This window comes from Ambystoma mexicanum, chromosome 7q (genome assembly GCF_040938575.1).
Source record: "Ambystoma mexicanum isolate Mex_15411 chromosome 7q, UKY_AmexF1_1, whole genome shotgun sequence".
In the NCBI taxonomy this organism is placed as follows: domain Eukaryota; kingdom Metazoa; phylum Chordata; class Amphibia; order Caudata; family Ambystomatidae; genus Ambystoma; species Ambystoma mexicanum.
Window position 1 is genome coordinate 709,870,185 of NC_090941.1, and position 16,549 is coordinate 709,886,733.

Consider the following 16,549-nt stretch of genomic DNA (forward strand, 5'->3'; position numbering starts at 1 on the left):
TCAGTCCAGGGGTGGTTAGTGATAATGTCGATTACAATAATGTCGACAGTCAAAATGTCGAAAAAAAAAATGTAGAAAAGCAATAATGTCGATTTTTTTTTTTCTACATTTTTTTGAATTTTTAGAAATAAATAAATATATATAATTAAAATGTGGTGAATATGAGGGGTGAGGGGGGGGGTTGGGGGGATCCCCCCCTAGTAAATGATATTTTCCTTGTTTATTTATTTAATAAATAAATATATATATAATTAAAATGTGTTGAGTATGAGGGGTGAGAGGGTGGGGGGGTGGCATGGGGGTGTTGGGTGAGGGGGTTTGGGGGGACTCTTCTTATTTATGTATTTGTTGATAGTGCTAAATGACATTTTTATTGACATTTTTATCTCTAAAAATTGACTCTTGTCATTATAAGTATAGGTTTTCGACATTTTTTTTTCGACATTTTTGTAAATCGACATTTTTTTTCGAAATTATGACTATAAACCCATTCCAGGATAGTATGTTCTGACATGAGTGATCTAAAGCAGATGTACGATGGTATAAGAGCCCTATCCTAGTTCTGAGAGCAACATTGTGGCCAAAACGTTAAGTTTAGGTCTTACCTTGCTGCTTATATTAAAGTCCTGCAGATTCAGCAAAACTGAAATCTGGTAGCAGAAAGATCGTATGGACTCATTGGTCAGGAATGGTCAATCTCTTGGCAATAATGCATGGGCAAATGGCAGTAGTAATACACATACAAACATAAGGGATGCAGTAAGACTCGGGTGCCAGTGCCTATGAAACACGTGCAACTAGTGGCATAGAAGCTGTGATGCCTCAGTAGTCAGAGCTGTTCTATCTGGGTGTGAAGGTTAGGAGTGCAATGTTGCTAACTAGTGATATTTGCCTGAAAAATGCATTCATATGGCAAGGTTCAAGTAACTGTGCAAATAGGGAGTCAGTATTAGTAGCACACTCCACATGTCCACGGTGCAAGAGCACGTGTTGCCCAGAGACAAGCGCACATGGATCATCAATGATATAGTAACAAAGTTCAAGCCAACTGAAATGGCTTGGGTGCACTAATGCGGTTTCCAACTATACCGTAAACATAATAATGGTATCCCTGTGATAGGAACCTTAAATGGTAAACCATGGTGCGGTCAGATATTTACCGGAGATAAATTAAGCTGAGCCATGTTCGGCAGAATACTGGCATGTGTTGCTCGTTTAGGTACAGCGCTGCCACATTCTTGCTGATTTTTATACCCTGTTTGGTTGCATCCACGAGTATCTAAGAGGGTTTTTTGCTGCCTCAACAAAAATTAAGGAGCTGTTGGAATGTCCGTAACTAAAAAGTCCACCATCCTGTGTCCTAATCCTACTTCTAACCCTTACACTTACAAATGAACAAAACTGGATCAGTCCTTTCTGAGGCCAGAAGAATGACTCCCTTCTTCTGGACAAACACATTTCACAAGTAGGGGGAATGTCTCCCTTCCCTTGGCCTTTCTTAGGCTTATATATACAATTCCACAAAGTAAGGGGAATGGCTTCTGTCCCCTGGCCTTTCTCAGGTTTGTATTTACAGTTCCACAAAGTAGGCGGACTAGCTTCCGTCCCGGGCCTTTCTCAGGATATTGTTTACAGTTCCACAAAGTAGGCGGACTAGCTTCCGTCCCTTGGCCTTTCTCAGGCTTGTATTTACAGTTCCACAAAGAAGGGGGAATGTCTCCCTTCCCCTGGCCTTTCCCATACCGCTGTTGAGCCCCTCCAGTGACTCACTTGGCCAGACCTGGTATTGTGACGAAGAAGAGGGCTTGTTGGAGGACCTTGTCCTGATGCACTGTTGGATATGCTTGACTGCTTCCTCACAGTACCCTTGCTACACTCCCATGCCTGTAATACTGTCTCTGTGTGTACTGGACTGGTTCTTCACAATATCCATGGTACACTCCCCTTCGAGGAATACTGTCGCTCCTCCAGAGGGTCCTTGACCCTATCATTGTGCTTTCTTATCCTTGGGTCGCAGACCCCTTCAGATTGGTTTCTCTTTCTCAGGTCCTCAACCCCTTCACACTGGCTTCTCGGGTCCCTGAGCCCTGTTTCTGTGTTTCTCTCTCTGGGGGTCACAGACCCCTATGTGTTGCCTTCTCGGAACCCCGGACCTCTGTTGCACATACCTGACCTGGCTGCACATACCTGCTTCACCGTCTTCCTCTGTACTTTTCTGCATCGGGAGCCTCAGCCTCTTCTGGCCTTCAGTCCTCTTCCAAGCAGGTAGGGAAGCCGTCTCTCCTTCTGCCTTGTCCCAATCTGTAGTTGCAAGTCCAGCTCTTCCATTTGCACAGTGCTTGCCTTGCTTGCGGTGCCTCCGTAATCTTACAACACGCTTCTGCAAGTGGCTGATGCTAGCAATCCAGTCTCTGCGGAAAACAGGAACGTTTATTTGCCTGTTCTCGCCCAGACAAGCCTAAATAAATAAATCGTGCCACTGCATGGTCGTCCGAAAAAAAAAATATTGTAATAAGAACAAAAGACTCCAAGCGTGGCCCTACCTACTAGTGAAAATCGCCTTCTTTAACCACCCCTTGGTGCCAATTGCATGCTGCCCTGTTTAAGGGCTGGCATATAGACGCCTAAGTGCTGTGAAGACCCCTTAATCCAAATTTATTTCTGAAATAATATATAGAGAAAACTATCTCAAGAATACCGACTGGTTCTACAATTAGAGCACCAGCTTCTTCCGTACTGGGTTGCTTGGAACCCAGAGGATACTGGGTTCTTTGTCCTGAAGAAGGCGGTACACTTAATCCTGCCAAAACGCAGTGTTGTTCGTCTGTGTCGACCTTGGACTACTTCACAATGAAGTTGTGTTGTTTTTAAGAAACACAGTAGTTAGATTTTCCTGGTTGATATTAGATTTCATTTGTTTGTCACCTTTGTCTTGTGTCTCTTCAAATCTGATGTACCCGCATGGGTAACCACTTTTTTGTTTGATACTGTTAATAACAATGTGATTGTTTTTCTAAATCAAAAACTATACATAAAATACTACCGAATTAAAAAACTTTGATTAAGTCAAAATGTTAAGAGTGCTTGAATAATTTGTGCGCTGTACGTACCTGAAAAATAAGACTTGATGCTTGTAAAAACAGATCCATAGAAAATTATCAAAATAATTTGGGATCTGTCACTTTGGTAGGAACCTTACTTGTGTTTTCTTCCAGGTAGGGACTGACCATGTTGTTAGTCCCTGAGTTACTGAGAGAAAGAAATGTGCAATACACCATGTTGTTCCCTGTGCGCCGCAGGTTTCAATTTAACAGCAAAGTTGACTTCTTCATTGTGCCGGAGGAAGCAACGTCATTTATCGAGTACAAGGTCCCGCTCTGGGGGGACTGTGCTGGAACTGCCAACTAAATACAACAGAAGAAATGGGAGATGGTGCTCGCTGCAAATTACTTCTTTTTGCTTTACGGGTAAAGGGCATCAATCCCGACTAGAGGGTTCATATATGTATCTTGGACCTAGGTCAGTTTGATAGTTCGTGGGTCCATCCTGCGCAGCGACAGCCCCCCCATACAGGTGCGTTTGGGTGGATGTTTGTTTGGGAGATGGAGGGGGGGGTAATGCCATGACCAATGTTTAGGTGGTCCTGAGGGAGGGGAGGCATTGTTGTTAGTTGGGGAGGTAAACAGAAAATGCATTTAGTGAAGGCTCATAGGATACTCTTGAAATGGAGTAAGGCTCCAGTAAATAATACATTGTGGCAATTCCGAATATGGCACATGCGGCCGGACTGAATGCGCAGGTTACTCTGCTGTCCTGGAATGTCCGTGGGCAGGGGAACACCATTAAAACACGTAAGGTACTTACATATGCCAACAGCAAGGGGGCTAAGATTATTTTTCTTTAGGGGAGACACTTAATGAAACATCAGACAGAGTGTTGCAAAAGGGTGGGGAGCGGTAAGTACTATACTTCATACTCAACAAGGTCTATGGAAGTGATGACATTGATACACCGAACTTTGCAGTTCACCCTTATTGGAAACATAATAGATGAAGGGGCGGGGCGGGGGGGTGTAACATCCTTGTACACAGTACACTATATGGGCGGAAAGTACTATTGGTAAATGTCTACGGCCCCAATGTGGATGTTCCCGGGTTATTTAGTCTCTGCTCTAACTACCCAATGGCCCTGGTGATATTCAGAGGGGATCTGAACCCTATACTAGATGTGGATCTGGATTGGACCTCGACTACATCCAGAGAACCTACTAATGCTTCTAAAATCATACACACGTACATGGCAGATTTGGGCCTAATGGATGCGTGGAGGGCAATACATATGAGTGAGAAGGGGTGCACGTTTTTCTCGACTGTGCACGATATGCATTCCAAGATAGATGTATGGTTGTTGTCTTGGTCCTTGCTGTCGGTAACAAGGGAGTGTTGAATCCTGCCCCGTACTATTTCCTACCACTCTCCCACACTGCTGACATTACACTTGCAGACAGAGGGCCAGGGGCGGATACTGTGGTGATTCAAACCTGCAGCACTGGGAGACCCTGTATCTAACACTAACCTGCAGGACCAGATTGCACTATATTTTGATACTAATGCGGGTACGGTTGAATCTGCACGCTATGGCAGGCATTTAAGGCATATATACGGGGTGTGATCCTATCTACTGAATCTGGAATACAAAAGGGCATTAGGGCTGATCTGAGGCGCCATGCAGCCACATTATCTGATCTCCAGCAGACGTGTGCCACGCGACTCACCCCTCAACTTAGGTATGACATGAAGGTAAGCCTAGATGCGTTCAGGGAAGCAGCTGATAGGGAGCTAAACCATCTGGATAGACCTATGATGGAAAGACGTTATGGGGAAGCAGATGGGCCTGGCAGATTATTAGCCAATACAGTGAAAAAAGAAAGAGGGAGAACACGCATACCTTGCATCGTAGATACATATGGTGACATAAACGCAGTATTCCACACAGAATTAACTCACCCAAAGATTAAAATAAACAGATACCTGACAAATATTCTTACAACACTATTAGCAGAAGCGACTAGGCAGTCACTTGTGGCTCCATTGGCACTTGAGGTAATCAAAACTGCAATAATGGATTTGGAAAATACCGGGGTCGGACGGTTTTAGTGCAGAATTTTATAAAGAATGTAAGAATTAACTGGCCCCTTACTTACTTACTTAAAGTGTGGAATGAAGCACTAATGGCTGGGATAATGCCCAAGACTATGCGAGAAGCAATAATTATACTTCTCTTGAAACGGATAAGGAGGTGGACAGATGCGGGTCATATAGGCCCCTATCACTGATAAATACTGATGCAAAAATGTATGCTAAAATAATAGCGAAGCGCCTCTCGCCATTGATGCCATATACAGGTACCAATCCAGCTTTATACCGGGCTGCCATATAGCGCTAAACATACATAGGTTCTATAATATTTGGCACGATGATACTCTGGCCATCGCTGTGGCTCTTGATTTGCAAAAAACTTTCAACACAGTTTCCTAGCCCTTTTTATTTCAGGTATTGCTCCACTACGGCTTCAGCCCTAACTTCTTTTTCATGGATCCGCCTGTTGTACTCCCAAACGTATACTAGGGTATGCACAAATGGCATTTTTTCCCCAAGTCTAGCACTGGAGGGTGGAACGAGACAAGGATGTCCCTCGTCACCCTTGTTTTTGCCTTGGGGGTTGAGCCTCTGGCCGATCTCCTCCGTGAATGGTTTGGGGGGGAGGGGTGGGCTTGCAACTGGGGGGAAGTCCCGAGATAATCTCCTTGTATGCCGATGACATATTATTGTATGTTAGCGATCCACAGTTCCATTTGCATAAAATATTGGAAGTGGTAATGGAGTTTGGTAGACACTCAGGGCTACAACTTGACTCTACCAAGTCAGAAATATTCCCACTGACAGAGAACACGCACCAAATAGACACTGCAACTGTTCTCAAATGGGCCCCATCTGACTTTCGGTATCTGGGGATCAGGGCGGCCCATTCGGAGACTTTGACCTATGATTTGAATTATGGTGGTTACATAACCAGTGTTAGAATAAAACTTCATAGATGGAGTCACATTCAGCTTTCACTCGCTGGGAAACTAGCTCTGATTAAAATGGTCATATTGCCTAAGATGCTATACTACCTTCACAACATCCCTTTGTGGCCGGGACGGTCATTTTTTACCGAGCTCTTGGGGATGTGTTCAGCTGGACCGAGTTCCCAACTCAACTGCACTCACATGCTTGTTTAAGATATATATTCACACCAGGGGGGAGCAAGACACAAGCAATGACACCATGTAAAGGCCCTTATATCAGACCACAGTGGGCAACTAACCTGGGGTAGTGATTGCTGAGACACCATCGGAGCGTAAATGCCAACTGATAAAGTGAGTGTCTATGAACACGAGATACCAAGTTCAGCCCCCTAGGCACAGGAGAGTGCCCACGTTGTAAAAGCTCAGACGCCAACCCGATGCACATGCTATGGGACTGCCCCAGACTAGTGGATTACTGCGGGAAGGTCAAGGACATTTTGGACGCAATGCTGGGGCAGAAAATGCAATTTACACATGTGCAATGTATTTTGGGGTATACTGAGAGAATTAATGCGACAAATCGTAGATTGTTAAACCTATGTCTGGTACTGGCAAAGAGATCTATTCTGCAATGATGGACATGGACCCTCCGCCGCCCACGTAGCCAGATTGGCTCCATGATGTAATGTGGGCCAACACAGTAGTGGAATTGTATTTGCTCGGCCATGCAGCTCCAAAGACCTATGGCAAGATTTCCATCATTTCCTGGTGGACTCTGTTAATAACGCAGATTGATGACTATTTTGAGGATTGGTTAACGGAGCACTGTGGTGGTCTGCCCCAGGGAGAAACATTAATGTATAAAGGTTACCTATTATCCTGAAAATCGATGTGATGGGATGTTGTATTGTTGTACAATATGCAGAGCCTTGAACTTAAAACCTTATCAGCACTATGAGTGTTCACCTGGTGTATAATAAATAAAGTTGCTAAAAAGAAAATGAACAAGTGACGCCTTCTGGTCAAACCAATGTTTGGCCAAAGCTTGGCCAGCTTTCAGCTTGTCATTGGCCTGAGGCATCAGAAAAGTCATCCTGGTCGTCAAACCAAGCACATAGTTCACTACATTGGTAGTGACCGGAGGACTGGGTATCTCCCATCCTTCTTTGACTATAGCAAGGGGTCCCCTGTCAAATGGAAGCTCAAAGGGGCTGAAACCAACCCCTTCTTGAGGTGCTGCTCTGTAGGCAAAAAGCAAGCATGGCATCAGGAGATCCCTCTTTCTCCACTGGGGCTACAATAGTGCATTTGAGATTTCAATTGAATCTCTCAACTAAGCCATTTGTCTGTGGATGATAAGCTGATGAAAATGTATAGGACCCTCCAAATTCATTCCACATAGCCTGCATGTACCTGCACATAAAGTTGCTGGCTCTGTAAAACACAAGTTCTTTAGGGAAGCAACCCTTAGAAAAAATGCCCAACAATGCTTTAGCAACTGACTTGACAGTTACTGACTTCAATGGGATGGCTTCAGGATAGCTGGTGGTATGATCAACTTCTAGCATGATAAACATGCTGCCTGAGGATTTGGAGGATCAAGGGGGCCAACAACGTCAATACCTACAATCTCAAAAGGTATTCCCACTACAGGGAGTGGTACAAATGAAGCCTGAATCTTTGCACCACTTGTACCAGAAATCTAGCAAGTAGCATAGCTCCTAGAATTACTTTCTACTTGGGCTCCCAACTTAGGCCAGGAGAAATGCATGGATAACCTCGCCTTAGTCTTCTTGATGACAAGATGATCTGCAAGGGGGACTGCATGTGCTTAGGAGGAAGGGTCTCACCTGAAAAGGAATCACCAACCTCCTATGGTCTCCTTCAGAGGACTCTGTGCGCTCAAGGAGCCCACCTTGCCATTAGATTGTTTCCCATGGGCTTCACCTTCTAACTGGGAACAAGCCTGTCTCCTGAGGCCTTCCAAAGATGGGCACTCATGTTGGCCCTAACTAAACTCTTCCCTGTATGGAACGCTGCAATTCAAAGAGGTCATGGGGATTGAGTACTACAGGTATCCCCTCTTCTTCATCAGGTTCATGGGCTTGGACTACTGCCTCCATCTCAGTGTTAGGTGAGTTAGGGGGAATGTTTTCTTTTCATCTTTTCTGCTTCTTTACTCCTTTAGTCTTCGGTTTCCCCTTTTGCTTTGGCTGGGTCTTAGGCTTGGCTAATGCAGCCTTGGACTGAGACCTAGTGTGTGGACGTTCTTCAGTGCCCCCTTCAAAACGTAAGTCTCTGAAGTCATTCCCTAACAGAGCATGTGCAGGGGTTTGCCTCTGCACACTAAAAGGCATCCTGACCACCTCACCATCTATGGAAACTTGGGAGGGTTCCATCATCCAAGTTGGTGAGCACCAGAGGAGGTCTGGCCAGCTCCTCTGAGTTTACCAGTGTGGAATCCACTACAGTTCTGCTGGCCCCAAATGTCCCAATGTCAGCGGTGTCTACACCATCTACCAGCACACTATCCTTAAAATATTGCTTAGTGTTATCAGGTATGGAGGCACAAGCCTCAGCAACTCTAGGTTTCAGGATCCCATGGAAACAAACTATTTCAGATCCTATCTCACAGAGTAAGGAGTCTGAAAAGAAGGATGCCCCTGTGAGTATCTCTTACTCATCACGAGAGAAGACCAGATTCAGACTAGACCCCAAGGGCTTACCCTTACAATTAGGGTCCCCCTTCACATGTTCACTTGCTCCACAGGCTACACAAGATCCACTGGACCTTGGTATGTAGGGAGGCTTATAGTAACCACTGGTTTGATTGCGATAGTTAGCCCCACTATCCTTTTCAGCATCCGAAGACCTATTACCCATTTTAAATATTTTGTGGGCCTTCTGGGAAGAAGTTTTCAGTTGTCCCACCCTCTCTATCGTTTTGCTTCTTCCCCTCCTCATGTTTACCAGAAGCATGTGTGTACTTATGGGACACTCTATGGGACACTCATAAATCAGCAGCAATGGCCAGTTTCTTAGGATCTATCTCCTTGGATTCTGCCCAATACTGCTTCAGCTCAGGAGAACATGAGGCAAAAATGTGTTTCAGCATGACCAAATGATCATGCCTTCAAAGGTGGTTACCCTATAGCTCTCTATCCAGCTACTCAGGTTTTTAGGGAATTGGTGACAAAAAGACAACCAAAAATTATTTTCTTTCTTTCTGTAAACTCTAAACCTCTAAGTGTTGGGGAGGAGTTTTCCCAAACTTTAATAGCGCCTTCTTCAATTTAGCAGAGTCTTTTCTATCAGACTTGGACATTTCCGTAATGGCACTGCAGCCAGAATCTGGTAGCCTGCTGATTAATCATGCAATTTTGTCACTCAACCACCTCTCTTGCACTTCAGAAGACTACTCAAAGGTTGTTATCCAGTTGATATCATCATATACAGTGAGAAGATCCTTTGGAAATCTAGGATGAGAAGAAGATCCAGAACAATTTCCAGAACCTCTGGAGGAGCCTTGTGATTCCTGCAGCCTTGCAAGTTCCCTATTCTTCTGTTTTTCAATCATATTATCAAATTCTAGCCTGGCAATATTAAACTCTTTATGCTTAAGCTTGAGCTTCTTCTTCTTGAGTTCCCACATGACTTCAGCCTCAGAATTTGTTAAGGAAACATTAGTGGAATCCTCCTTCATTCAACAGTAGCAGATACAAAAAGTTTATTACTGCTGGGGGCAGCCGCCGTTCCACCCGCATCACCATTGACTGGTAAAGGAACTATCTATCCTACATTCCTGATGATCAAATATTCTCTGTACAAGATCCGACTTGTTTCCCGAGGATGACAGTCCTCTTTCCACACACAACGTAAAGTTATCTACTTTTATTGTACACTCAATTAAGAGGCTACCTCTGCCTTTAGGTGGTGGCTTCCTACAGTAATTCACCTGAACACTTAGATGATGAAGCTCCATGAGGGCGTTTTGATCCCAATAAGGAACACGAGAAGTGCTGAGGCGACCCTGAGGGAAGGGATTGTCCGGCCGTACATCTCTACCTACTACATCTACATGAGGCTTATAAGAAAGACAGGTTAACAACATTGGCTAAGAAAGACAGGGTAGCAACATTGGCTTAGAATATTTAATCCACTGGGTGTAATGGGATGGGAGAATGATGATGTTCTGTTTACAGGGACTTACACTTGATTAATTCAGCTAGATTGGCAATTGAATGAACTGTGGCAAACAAATAGGGTCACATCCAGTTGGATCCATGATTAAACGATTTGAATACATTGAATGGATTAATGCATTTATAGAGACTCTCTGAATACAATGCCTCTAAACTCATCAATTTCATAGATTGTACATCACTTTTGAATGAACATAAGACTGACAAGTCCCTCTGTATGATATTTGTTTTGCAGTCCGTAAGGCTCATGAAGAAGAGGTATACGCCTCTAAAAGCGCCAGCCAAAGAAAACTCACTTATGCATTGTATTGTTTGACATTGTTTGCTATTAAAATTCTATATTTTTTCTATAAAAACTTGAATGACATGTCCTCTTTGATTAATTTCTTTGACTAAATGGTGAGAGTTTCACAGTAAAATTTTGACTGTTTTGTACAGTACTGATAGTGTGCAGGGGATGGGAGGATTTAACCTTTGGATCTCTTTTCTGTATTGTGTGGTGGTTCTGTGCCAGGAACGCAGTTCCTCCCCTGCACCTTAAGTATTTTTTAAATAAGCAATAGATTTTTTGAATTGTAACTTCTGAAGAGAGGTGTGCATTAATATTCCCAGGATCTCACCAATCATGAACAGAGGAAGCCTTCCAGGGCAGGACCCGTTGATGCTGGGATGCTGAGACTTGGCAGAAGGCGACTTGGAGTACTAGCTGGAGAACACTGAAGGTCCGGGCAAATGCAGATGGCAACACTTAAAACTGAACTGGTCAGTCCACGAGGTGGTCCAGGGACACGTCTGAAGGCTCCAGCCTGCAGCATTGTGAGAAGGCGTTGAGACTGGTTGGTCACCCCAGTCCAAGGGGTCGAAGCACCAGCAAGAGTTTTATGAGATCAGGTAGTCCAGCAAGACTTCACTGTGACAGCAGCAAGAATAATCGCCAGGCCTTTTCAGAATTCATCCTTGGGTCTTCTGTCATCTTCACAGCTACACAGGATACTTGGATGCTCTTCCAATCTCCTGGAATGGCTGCAGGATGACTCTTCTTATCCTAAATTCCGGTGAGTGATCAAACTCCACCCTACAAAGGCAAGGTCCTGCACCACTCCTGCACACCAGCAGTGGTCCAATCATGCATGCACAATAGACATCCTGGCATAATCCATATATGGATTGGGACCAGACAGTCCCAGACCACTTCCTAAGCCCATACACACATGGAATGCACTAGCCTGTGAAAACAGCAGCTTTATCTGCATTACCATCAAAGGTAATTCCTGACCTGAGAAGGCAGGAAGAAGGCCAAATAAAAATATGGCCAAAGGACAAGCGAAAAATCACGTGGCATGGCCATCTTGGGACACTAGCCACTGTTAGCAGCCAAATGCGGTAACGCAAATGAGCTAACTAAAAGTATAGCAAAAATAGAAAAAATGTAACTGCTTCTTCTGTAGCTTTTCTTTAGGGACATTTAAAAGTAACCAAAAATCCCTTTGGTGTATGTCTAGGGTGATACAAATGTATCCCCATTGCACTGCATGGGCGGTTGCTGTGTGCAATATGAAAAAGTTATCCAAACGGATAACCAGTCAAAAGACAAAAGGGAAACATAGTTTCCCAGTTACCAGTGTGAAGGACTAGTCAGTTGCCCCATCACAAATGAGTAAAAGACCAGTGAAGTAAAGCTACAGGCTTCACTTCTCTGTAAAAAGTCAGGACAGGGTGTAAAACAAAAAGAAAAAGTTTGGGGGTTCATAGAATATGGAGGGGAAAGTTGCCTTAAAGAGAAATCTTTCCTAAAACCTGAGTCTTATTGCGTCCCTTATCTTACTATGTATATTAGCACTGCCATTTGCCCATATATTATTTCTAATGGCGGAAGTGGTGTTTACTGGTGCTGGTGTGGCTGACTACCGGAGGACTGAATACAGAGGGCTGTTGGCCCTTTAATCAAAGGAGGAGCAGCTTTTGGACTTACACTACTAAAACTCCCTTCACAGCGTAAGCAGAGCGGAAGTGGAGTGAAGTGGTGTTTACTGGTGCTGGTGTGGCTGACTACCGGAGGACTGAATACAGAGGGCTGTTGGCCCTTTAATCAAAGGAGGAGCCGCTTTTGGACTTACACTACTAAAACTCCCTTCACAGCATAAGCAGAGCGGAAGTGGAGTGAAGTGGTGTTTACTGGTGTTTGGCGGTGTTGGCTGGGATGGCGTCCCCGCCCGGCTGAAAGCAGCTCACCCCCTGTGATGATTGCACAATAAAAAGAACATTCGACAGCGGCCCCCCCGGAGGAGGATCCCACAGAGCCACCGGCATTTTCGAAAACCCAGCTGTCAGAGACCAGAACCAGATCCCAGGAGAGGCAGAGATACAATTCCCTACGCCCTGTACCATGCAGCATTTGCAGCCATCATCCCTGGGCCGAAACGCGGCTAAAAGACTAAAGCAATTTCGTCTCCCCTTCTGGCGAGATCAAACAATGACGACCCCTGATAGTACAAGTCACAGGAGGGGGGTTGAGGAAATGGATGAACTCTCCTGAGCCCCCACCACGCCTCCTATGGGGTTGGGAGTGGGACTGACCGCCTTGTCGGATGGCGTGATGGTCGGGGATTGTCTGAGCTTCCAGACCGATGCTGGTGAGGGGGCGATTCCGGCTGCCAGGTACGGCATGTCCTCTGATGAGGGAGACACTCCCCTGGGAGACGTGGTGGGGAGGGGAAATATTGTGCCCCCCAATGAGCTGTCCTTAGGGTCCCGACCTGTGGAGGGGACGGAATGCCGACCAGCCGTACTCCTGAAAATGACCTGAAAGATAGTCCACCCGTGACTACTCCTGAGTGTGGAGATGCAGGCCAGAGAAATCTGTCAAGCTCCTTGCAGGAGAGCGTGGTGAGCAAGGTGTGTGACAAATAGTTCCAGGCAGAAGATGTTGGCAACTTGGAGGATGTCTTTTTCACCCCTTCAAGTAAATCTAGATAGGGAGAAGAAAGCACCCGGCAGAGATGATGGACCGGACATAAGAGAGGCAAATCTAGGGAGTATCAGTAATGTCATAGACTGCAATCCCGACCTACGACCATAGGTGATATGTGTGCCAGAAGAGATCGAAGAACAGCAGGGACGGCCTGACAAGTATAGAACTGTATCAGGCCACCAAGCAAGTACAAAGTTTGGCAAGATAAAGAAAGGACACAAAACATGGGAAGAAGCCGGGGACTGGACAATGATGCCAAGTAAGGCTCCCAGAATAGAGGACCCGGAAAATTCCCAACACTTGGAATTGGAATCCTGAGGTGGGGGATATGGATATACCCCAAGGGATACTACTGAACCAAGGATGGTGAGTAAGGGTAAAACACTGGGTCCCTCTAAAAAAGATCTGAGTAATGCTACATTGGCAGATTAACTCATTCAAGATATTTCATCATTGAAAGTCAAAATAAAAAGACAAAAGAGAAAGAGCCTATGCTTTGTCAAAGACAAAATTGCGGCTTTGGATCTAGACTCCTTTTCACCACTGGATAGCTATGAAGACCCTCCCAAAGGGGCGACCTATTACCCTTCACTTAAAGAAAACATGCAAGGTAAAACTCCATCAGGGCCCAGAGTATTACTAAATTAAGAGTCTTTGATACAGAAAGTTATTGGCAACCTCAAAAAAGAAAGAACAGAGGAATTGATGCATATACAAAACTTAGTGACATCAGCCTTAACAATCACTCTGGCACCTTTTCTCATGCTGTATGAACACATCAATGGCTCATTAAAAGAAGTTTATGTTATGAACTTAAAAACAAAGACACATGTGAATTGCCTGGAAAGGTTTGCGAGAAGACAAGAGGAACGCATTGATAAGGAAGCAGAGATTACCAGCTCCTGGAAAAATAGACTAACTGAATTGGCACGAAGAGACTCCAATGATAAGTCCACTCTTATGGAAGCTGTAATGGAGGACTGTAAATGGATGAGGGCTCTTCATAAAAAAGGGATGTCCCAAGACCAACCACACCGATGTCCAAGTGACAATAACAAGCAAATTGATAAGTCGATGACTACAGTGGCTGAAAGAAATACGGGGCCTATGAGATTGGTAGTACCAAATCGTTCTACTACAGAGAACCACTCACAGCCGCGACTGGCAGACCCTAAACAATCAAGCAAAATAATCCCAGTAGGGGGGCAAGAAAAAACAAACTACTCAATCTTCACGGGACTAGATAAACCCGACACAATCCAAGAAGATGGTAGTTATGGCTGAATACTGAGAAAGTGGGGAAAAAACCCAAAAACCAAACAAGAAAGCAGAAAGCACATGGCTCGAGGACTTTTCTACGGAACATCAAAACTCCCCTTAGGGACGAAGGTGCCCATTGTGCAAAAAGACTGAGACGAAAAATGGCGATTGCGACTGCACAATCTGACCGGGCTATGTTCGAAGAAGAGGTAATAATACTTGAGAAAGAAGATCTGGAGGCCTAGACCATGGAATCAGAGGGATGCCTCCGCGATATTATCGAAATCATAGAAAGAAACAAGGACGATGAGGAGTGGAATAATCTCAGTTCATCGGACTGGGTAGAAATTGATCGACAAATGAGATGCAGATCATATGAAAATAGTCCTCTCAATCCCACCAGCGAGAGATCTATGAAAACAAAGCCTCCCAACTTGAAAAGATGGAAAGAACAGCAGGTGGGTCCCAGAGAGAGAAAGTGCCCTCCGGATCAATCGAAGAACCCAAATATATAGTCTCTGAAAGAAAAGACACGGATAAACGGACTAAGTCCGAGAAGAGCAATAAAATAGCGAAAGGATCCAACCATATGGTGCCCGATCTAACCAAACTCTAACCAAACGGAGGGAGAAAAATGACTCGGAGGAGCAAAGGCCAAAAGCAAAATCTAGGTCCCACCAAAAGAAACCTGAAAAGAAAAGCGTATCTGAGGAAAGAGAGGAACAAGGCACCTCAGGGAAAGAAGTCTTTCGAGTGCAAATGGAAAAAATAGTAAAAGACCCGAAATTTATTTTTTTACTAAACTGACGGAGTGTGATAGCTATTTTCATGCAAATGCCGCTACTCTGATTTGTCACCACTGAGGACATTTCCATTGTGGAGTTTGTAAGGGAATCGAGACTTGACCTGGTAATTCTACATCTAAAATCGAAACTGATTAAGGATGCAGTCATGGAAATGTCAGATAAATTAGTATCAGTGGGCAGAGCAAAGATCGGGAGTGCAAAGGCAAAAGGAAGGAAGAATTGGCCCGAGGATGGAGAGGAATCCTGCACCCACGATCTCAAATTTGAAGGGATCGCGGATGTATAAATCTAGAACGAAAGTAAGCAGCAGAGACTCCTCCATAAGTGGTCGGCCTAACAATGGAGGTGGGAAGGTCCAGGCCAAAAGAGGTAAATTAAAGAATTTGAAATTCACAGTAGACAATTCAAATAATCAGAGGAAATCAATCGGCATTCTTAACCAAAGAACGTTGCGGATGGAGGGGCAAACGAGCCAGCCTGGGGGATGATTTATGAAAAAAAAACAATAGATCGGAAAGAACGGGACCCTGGGACCATGTCTGTGTGCCTCATGGAACACCAGAGGCTTTAAGCACTTGTACACAGGAGAGGATACATTCTTGGCCCAATATGAGATCATTAGCCTACAGGAGACTGTCATGATGCCTACCCCCGGCCATCCGGATCAAGCCCATCAGCCCCGGGAGCAGGCATCCAGATATTTAATAAAACCCCAGCAGCCCCGGCTGGGGGCTGTCTGGGTTCAGTCCTGGTGCCTTAGGCGCCAGGCTCATAATAGAAATCAGTCCTGGCGCCATAGGCGCCAGGCTCATAGACTTTACTTACCTCATGCAGACCATGCTGCAAATGAATCCAAGTCAACGTGAGGCCTGGATGGGACTATTTTACTACAGGGACTATTTTTTACTCGGGTGTGGTTCTAGGGACTTCTTACCTGGAACTACTTTGGAGGCTATTTAAACCATGCCGAACCGCAGCACATGCTTCGCGTTATTCTGCATCCAGCAGCGTAATGCTCACTGTTCCTGCAGTCAGCATCCAGTCTTCAGCCACGCCCGTCTCGAATCCAGAGCTTCTAGCAATAGAAGAAAGAAGAAGGAAAGGTTAAAAAACAGATATTATTTGAATCCTTACCTGAATTCCGGATCCATCACGAATTCGAACTTGAAAAGGACATTATTCTACACGCGCCGCATCACCAGCTGCAGCGCTGCGCCATACTCACCAGTCCTCACAGTAT